This window comes from Lepeophtheirus salmonis, chromosome 4, assembly GCF_016086655.4.
Source record: "Lepeophtheirus salmonis chromosome 4, UVic_Lsal_1.4, whole genome shotgun sequence".
Lineage (NCBI taxonomy): Eukaryota > Metazoa > Arthropoda > Copepoda > Siphonostomatoida > Caligidae > Lepeophtheirus > Lepeophtheirus salmonis.
In genome coordinates, this window is record NC_052134.2 from 42,023,248 (window position 1) to 42,031,984 (window position 8,737).

Genomic DNA, 8,737 nt, shown 5'->3' on the forward strand with positions numbered 1-8,737 from the left:
ACACGTTACTTACTTTAAAGAAAAGTAAAAGATTCACAAAGAAACAAATAGAGAGATAGACCCTGGCTTATCGATTAAATGAACAGCTACAAGTGAATGTACGAGTAAATTCAAAAGTAGAATTATTTAAAATTTTGTGTTGACATATTTTAATAATAATTGTATGCATACACTTTGTATAGTTTGTTGTGAAGCATGTCAATTAAGTCTAGATGGCAGAAGAAAAGTATTTAAAAAATAGTTTCATTATTTTCGTATTGTTTTTACCCATGTCATTTTCAAGTATAATGGATATTATAGTTAAATGGGGATTAATTCCTTGCTATTTTATTGTACTGTCTTCTTCTTAATCCGGTTACCCTCCGTCACCTCTTTATGATAAATATAATTATTATATATATAACAAATATGTTAATCTCATCTCAGCTGATATGCTATAAGATCTTTACTAAGGGGGAAAATGAGAAAGCCATCATCATTTAGTTAGTTTTTTTATCTAATTGGGGGGGATGTAGGCTAAATTTAGGCTTTCCCCCGAAATGAAACTTGAAAATTAGTTCAAAATAAATTCAACAATTCATAATTTAATAGGATTACTTAAGAGGCTGATGGGACCAATTTCTTTCACAACAAATTTTGATACATAAATACAACGCTACAGCTTATTTTTCATTCCGAAACATTTATTTAAATAGCAAAGAGAAAGAAATACAAAACTATTTAGTTGACAAAAAATAAAATAAAAATATGGCGTCACATTTGTTTTGTTTTTTTCATTTTCACATTAATAATCGGCTTCCAAGTAGAAAAATGATATTCAACTCTGAGGGTGTAATGAAAAGTTAACGAATCTACTTATTCCATTTAGTTTTCACTGAAATGATAATACAATTCCACTCACAGAGTTAAAAAAATATAAAGTAGTACCTTTAAATACGAGTTTAATTCGTTATATAAGTCAAAGCAATTAATCCTAAAATAAATAACTAAAAAAATAAACTTAACGTGGTTGTCGTGTTCTATCATATAAGATCAGCTCATATCTTAATACAAATATGTATATTGTGACACTCGTATCTGAAGGTAGTGCTGTATCTTTGTTTCTACCCTTTTTCATAACTAATGTTCATTACTGCAGACTAAAGATTTAAATTTTTTTCCTTGCATCCTCACTATGCCGAATTGAAAATAGAAATCCCTTTGTCATCTTTATTTATATTCTTTTAAAAAAAAAAAAGGATGACAGCTTGCAAACTTGTAAAAATATAATTTTTATTGCTACTAGACTGCTAATTCTCTCCTAAAGGCGCTGATGATACTATGAATTACTCTATATCTAAATATGCAACCTCCTTGAATTAACCTTTATCATTGAGCCAATTAGAGGAATTCTGTGAAAAATTGCCTACGTCATGAAGAAAGGGGATAAAATGATGTCATTTAAGTTATTAAAGTATCTCAAATATATGTATTTAAAAATCTAAGCTTTACAAATAAAAGTTTTATCGTAGCCAAAGAAATATCCAAAGCTCAGCTGGCACATTTTGACACATTTTTCTAGTTCTGACATTGTAATGACATTGGATCCCAATGCCGTCTTAACAAGTGTTGCGTTAATCCTAATTTATTCGGTCTGAGGAGCAGTCCTATCAATCCTTGTGACCGTTCCTTAAGACTGAGGATCATATGGGCTGTCAGTAATATAACTGATTTAAAAAAAAAGAAATTTTAGTGACGTCATTAAAGACCAAGGCATATAAGTTTTTATGACTGATATGCATGACTGAACTTGACCTAACTGCCACTCAATTAGATGGGACTCCAGTCTTCAGTCCTTTATAAAGACTGCCACAACCCCAGACTTACCTACTATTTGATATCTAATTTACAATTAACTTATTAACAATGGATAAACTATCTTACTATAAAACTCATATAAAAGGGTTTTCCAATATGAAGTGTTATTTTGATTATATAATTTTTTTTTTGCGATAAAGAATTGCATGTTTATTTCAATGTAAATGTATGCTATTAATAATGGAAAACAGCTACTTTTACAAGACCTAATCCTTTTTATGAAATTTCCCATAACCAAATGACAAAGTTGCTGTTGTATGGCCTCAATAGCTTCACAAATTTCATCTTTGAGTTCCTGAATCGATGCTGGGCTATTGGCGTAGACCTTATCTTTCACGTGGCTCCAAAAGAAGAAGTCGCAAGGTTCTAAATCACAAGATCTCGGTGGCCAATTGTGAGCACCTCTTCGAGAGATAACAACGTCGTAAACTGTTCCGTAAAAGAACGATGGTTTCGTTACTTTTGTGCACGTAGCACCATCTTGTTGAAAGAAAACGTTGCCCAGATCAATGTTATCCAATTCCGGCCATAAGACATCATTAATCATATCTCGATAGCAAAATCTATTCACCGTCACTGTTGTTCCAGTTTTATTTTCGAAAATGTAAACCGTCTCATCCTGGGCTCGGAAACCCCAAGATGTATTGATGAAAAAACTCTCCATCCTCAACATGTAACTGTTTGGTCCAGTTTATGGTCCAACAGGGTCCTTGGACCTTACTCATTGAAGATAATTCCCCAACAAATCATCAGTGATAGTCTATCTTTTTTATAAAGACACTCACATGCAGTTACTCAATAATTAGGTGTTCTCTCCTCAAGATTGAAAGAATAAATAGAACAACAGCTTCAAAAAATCAAATAAAAATATTTCCATGTGACCAACATTAAGAAAAAATTAGATTTACAACCCTTGTATATATATGTACTACCTTTTTCGTTCTTTTTAACATGGCATGCAAGTTCTATGCAGCATTATTATTTCTTAGATCAAGTTTTTCTAAGGTACACCCAAAAATGAGGGATCAGTACACATCCAGAGGGGCAAACAAAAGATAAAATAGATTAACATTTACAAATTGACTTTTTATGTTATATTAGTGACGCCAATCATCATATTTACGCTCGCATTAATCACTTATCTTCATGACTACAAAAATATGACTTAAACGACGACAATTTTTTTACTAGTTGGAAATCAGCAGAGTTTTTTTCCTAAGGATGTTAGTTATCATTATTCTCGAAGGAAAAAAAAATCTTATTATAAAGTAATCCCAAGTGAGTGTGCTCACTCATTAAAAATAGAGAGTAATCCTTATGATTTGTTGGCGAGTTATAACTAAGTGTAAGCCTGTGTTGAACTAGAAGTTGATTGGAGGATCGACATCAAAATAATTCCTGCATATGTCCTTGATAGATAAGAATTGGAATTTGTTCTTACATTTTTTCTGCCTCTCATAGCTGTTTGTCACTAATTTAATTTAATGCTATTACAGCTAAAATGTTCTTCTATCAAACATTCTGAAAATTGACAAAGTTACAGAAGTTCATATCTTTTTATGTATGATATTGGATATGATTAATAGGACAATATTCCAAGTTTTAAAAGTGCTTACATAAAAAGCTCATTACCTTTTCTTGCTGATAAGTCATTTATTTTTAAACAAATGTAAATAAAATTTTATTTGAAAGCCTCTTAAGTTAATACTTTCCCCTCAGGGTTATCGTTAAATATTCCTGGGAGATACTTATAACTAAAAAAAGTGTGGTATATTTATATTTAATTTGATCAATAATTTATAACTATTAATATAGAAATATCTATTTGTTTGAAACTAAGTAAACTCGTAGGAAAAAAAGAATAAATTTACGAATGAACATATTTTTTTTAATATAATATTTTTTATGCACTCTCAAAAGTTATTTTCAAATTACTTTGTCTTTTTATGAATACATGTGTATTCTTTGATAAGAATCTACAATGTCTGTATTTACATAAAATAGCAAATATTGTCAGATTATGCTTCAATATAATTCAATTACATTGTCATATTCTAATAAATTGTTCACTTTGAATTTCTAGGTAATTATTTTATTTGAGATTCTATATTTGGTTTATGTAGAGGATAGTTTTTATAAAGTTAAATTAATTGATCATATAGATTGGCACTGATAAAGTATAAGTAAACATTATAGTATTGTAATTACTCCATCTGACCCGGGAATGGTCTTTTAAGTCCAAATATCTTTGTCTAGGAACGACCAAGTATCAAATTCATTAAGTTTCAAGAGAATCATTCTTCCTGTCGCCGTTGTCCATTGAGCTAAGTCTTACTATATGTATAATCTTAGTTGAAATTAATAATAAAAAGTTTGTCTATATGTATGTACCGGTTGTTGCATAAATACGCGGATTAATTTTTAAACGCTTATATCTCGAGGTTCCGTGACCGGAAATAAAAAATTTCTGCACAAGTAAGTCGGTAAATCTTTTGGCTTTGTTTTTGTTTTTCTTACTTGCATCAAACAAAGTCGTTTACGATGAAGGACGAGGCCAAACGTCATATAGTTGCCACTCTCCTTCGTGCCGGTAGGTCTGTCAAGGAGATAATCAAGGACACTGGACTATCCGGGACTACTGTGTTCAAGGTCCAGAAGCTTGTCAAGGAGGGAAAAGATCTGAAAGACCTACCCATACCTCTGGATTGACTCAGGATTGGCTCGCTGCCAACATGCCATTATGGAACAAAAACATTTGGCCACCTCAATCACCTGATTTGAATCCCCTTGACTACAGTGTGTGGTTGCAAATTGAGAAGAAGGCCTGTGCTACCCGCCATCCGAATTAGGACTCATTGAAGGCCAGCGTCAATGAGCAATGGGCTGCCATGGAAGACCATTACATCATCAATGTGTGCAAAGCCTACTGCGGGCGCTTGGAGGGTGTCATAGCAGCTGATGGCGGTTATATTCAGTAATTATATTAAATTTTATACCAAAATAAATTCTCTATTATATAATTCCCAAAAAGATACGTCATACGAATTTTATTACACATTTAATTATTTGCCACAAATAGTCCGCGTATTTATACAACTACCGGTATATAGGAAAACGAATCACCACTGGGGAGTCCGATAGATTATAAATGTCGATATCTTTTTCTTTTTCATTGTTAATTCTAATATTAAATTCTTAGAAAAAAATCTCAAATATTTTGAGACTTTGGAAAAATTGACAAACTCATAGCTTTACACAAAAAAAAAAATCAGGTCTATCTTCAAACATTTTATTTTTTTAAAACAAAAACTCAAAAATCTATAGCTCTGTCAGAAAATAAAAAAATTTCAAAAAAAGAAGTTGTAATATATAATTTTTTGGAAAAAAAAAAAATTACAAAATATAATTTAAAAAAAAAAAATTGAAAAACATAATTGAAAAATATAATTTTTTCAAAAATAAAAGTGTTTAAAATGAAATTTCAAATTTTAAATGATTATTCCATCAATAATTTAATTTTTCGGATAAAAATTTTAATATTAATTTTATAGGAAAAATTTTCAAACATCAATTTGCTATTCCCAAAAAATTAAATTTTTTGCTCTGTTGCTCTCTTTGCCCGAACTACTTTTTTTATAGAATTTTTTTATTTATTATTTTTTATTATATTTGTTATTATTTTTCTACAACTATTTTTCATCTGACAACATACTCTTCTCCCATTAACATAGAAATGAATCGTGTATTTTTTTGTCAGTTGTTAACTTTTCTTCTTCTTTTCCTCATTTAAGTGTTCTGAACGTTGATTGATTATACCAGAATTTTCTTTTAATACCCTGCTATTTTGCACAATAATTTAAGTAGTACTAGTGAGTAATTGGTCATCTACTAAATCATTTTTCGGGTTTTTATTTTTCTCTTATTTTGATAAAATGGTTCCAAAATACAAGACAAATAATGGCATGTCAAAAAATATATTTATGCATATAAATAATTGCAAAAATGAGACAATAATCAATTTTTTAAAACATTACGTTATTTAAACTTTCCGTTATTTTTTCTCACAAATCAGCTTTTAATTTTAATTTTTGAAGTATCTCCTTTCATTGGTTTCAGGAAACTTTTGAGTAGAAAAAAAAATCCGAAAATTAATTTGCAAAATTTTATGTTCATATCGATTGTGTCCATATATTTTAAATGTTCAGTCATCCATTTCTTCAAAAGTGCAATTGTTAACTGTTCATAAACAAGCGCTTCTAGGGAAGGGGCTGAAACACCTTTAAAAATTTACAGAATCTCCCAAAAACTTATATCATATCTTTTATATATGTTGTGTACAAGATACAATTTTGTATAAGAAAATTGTACAAGTGGCAACCTTACAATAAATGAAAGATTAGCAGTTTTTGGGATGAGGGTCATGCGGATTATCGATATATTTAAGGGCTTTGTTTGAAATAGGACTAACGCATCGAGTTTCTCATTTCTTTTATTCCAAAGGAGTTCCATTGAACTGTAAATTATTAAGGTTTCATTTTTTTTTTCTAAAGGTCTAACTCTAATTGGTTTGTTTTCATTTTTATTGGTGTAAAAATCAATAAGAGTATAGTAAAATAATATATAAAAATTCCATTGTTTCCTTTAAGTATATTTGGATTTCCTTTTTTAGACAATATAAACAATAATCTTAGAATATTAAATATTCCAACAAAAAACTTTTAGAAATTTCTGCTTCAAAAAATATATTTACGCTTATACCGGGCCAACCGTTATTATTTTTTCATATTTTGAAATGTAATATTTTCTGTCAGTTGGCGTTTTTTACCGTCAAATTTTTGTCCATTCGATGTTTTGTCCATTCATCATTTTGTCAGTCGATTAGAAATATGTATTATTTTTAAAATTTAGATAAGATAGATAGTTTCATTTTGGAAAACAACCGCTATCACCCGAAGTCAGGAGCATCTCTTCACAAAACACTAATAAATTATCTCCTTTGAGAACCACTGCGCTATATGAATAGAAGAATCAAATGATTAATTTAATTAATTAAAAGTTTTATTATCTATAAATACTTTTGACCCATTTCTCTTTCAATAATGTAATTATATATCACTTAGTTTGTGAATAAAATGCAAAAAGTTTTGTAATTAATGGCGAGGGAAGTATGAGCTTATTAATTTAATGAAAATAGTATGTATTTATAAAAAATACACAGGAATCAAAACAAAATTGAAAGTTCTAAATAAAATTAATATTACAATGTAAAAAATATTATAATAAGGTTAGATTCTACGTATATTTTATTAGACATAATACGAATAGGAAATCTCTGTTCCATTAACTTTATTAATATTCTTTTTCTTCTGAGTTTCTCCTTCTTGGATAATAACAGTATTTATATTTACTTTGTTCTAAGAAAGTCCATAACAATAAACAAGGCTCTAATATATTTTTTCTGCCAAATAACATAATGCCTAATAGCAACTATGTAGGTAAAAAAATATATTTACCTCTCAGAGGAAATTACTTATACGTTATGTCTATATTAAAAATATATACTTATATACCTGTATATAAAATGGGGTTTTGTAATTTATAACAAGAAATGAAAGATTTCTTAAATTGATAGCAGTACTGTTACTTTAATTATAATTTACAAAAACACACCTATTCTAAATTGGGACTTAGAGAGGATTTTCAGCATATTGAGAGCCATTAATACAAAAATAAGATCCTGTTTATTAGGAAAATGTATCAAGGACAACCTAATTATAAAATAGAATATTGAAATATTAGATTCGTAAGAGTAACTATTTATCGAATAACTTTTTAAAAAATAAACTACATTTATTCCTAAACACAGTAATATGGTCAAGAACAACAGAATGAATGGCCTCTAAAGGTCTTAGTTTCAAATGACGGCAAATAGTTTTTCTAACATGAGTTTCTTTGTATTAAGACTTGGGTAAGTTATTATTTATGTATTTAAATATTTAGAAATTAATTAAACAAATACCTGTTCAAATTTAGGATTAGCACATAGCTAAATGTTCATAATAAGGTGTTAGAGAACAACAGTAATATTGTCAAGAACAACAGTATGAATGGTGTCAAAGGGGATCTCAGCTTCAAATGGCGTGCAAATAGTTTGTCTGACATCATTTTCTTCGGGTCAAGAATTGGTTATGCTCCATGGATTCCATGTTAAAGTACAATATAATTAAGATAAGTATAAGTCGTTTAAATACTGAACATATTAATTTACTTTTTCTTTTCTTATCTTTACAAATTACTTAGGTGACGAAAAATGAGGATTCTACATGAAATTTGAAGTATGATAGGAAAAAGACAGATGTTATTTCTACTCATAATTAGTATATTTTTTTCTGTATAAAAATGTCTCATTATTTTTGTTTATTTATAATTTACATTGTCCCTAATAATTTGTTTGAATCCATTTGAAATATTATATTTTAATAACTTCAATTTTCTTTCATTTGTCCCTGATAATTTGTTGAATCCATTTGTAATATTTAAGATAGTTTGTTGTCATTAATTTTTTTCACTTTCTATGTATAGCTACCATTAAAATGTCTAATTAATATCTTTTGTTTTAATTAATCGTTTTTTATTTTATCTTTACTACTTTAACTTAATATCACAAATATACGTTATAATGCCTTAATTTATAAACTTACGAGTAACTTACTGCTACGGGTTAAGTGATAATCATAAGTTTTTGACTACTCATTGTATGACATATGATATTAGGGACTTTTATTATATTTGTTAATAAATCTATAATATAGAAATATGGAAGTTTTTTCAAGATTTTCAGAAAGTAAATTAAGTATTCCTGAATTTGAAAATTTCAACT

The 8,737-nt window shown here is 28.6% G+C and overlaps 1 long non-coding RNA gene across 1 annotated transcript; it reads left to right on the forward strand.

Annotated features, from left to right (window-relative positions):
- Positions 1 to 3,124: 3,124 nt before the first annotated feature.
- On the forward strand, positions 3,125 to 8,464 carry LOC121116919 (uncharacterized). Its single transcript, XR_011779847.1, has 3 exons — positions 3,125 to 4,831; positions 7,724 to 7,825; positions 7,891 to 8,464. It is a non-coding gene; the product is annotated as an uncharacterized lncRNA (long non-coding RNA).
- Positions 8,465 to 8,737: the final 273 nt, after the last annotated feature.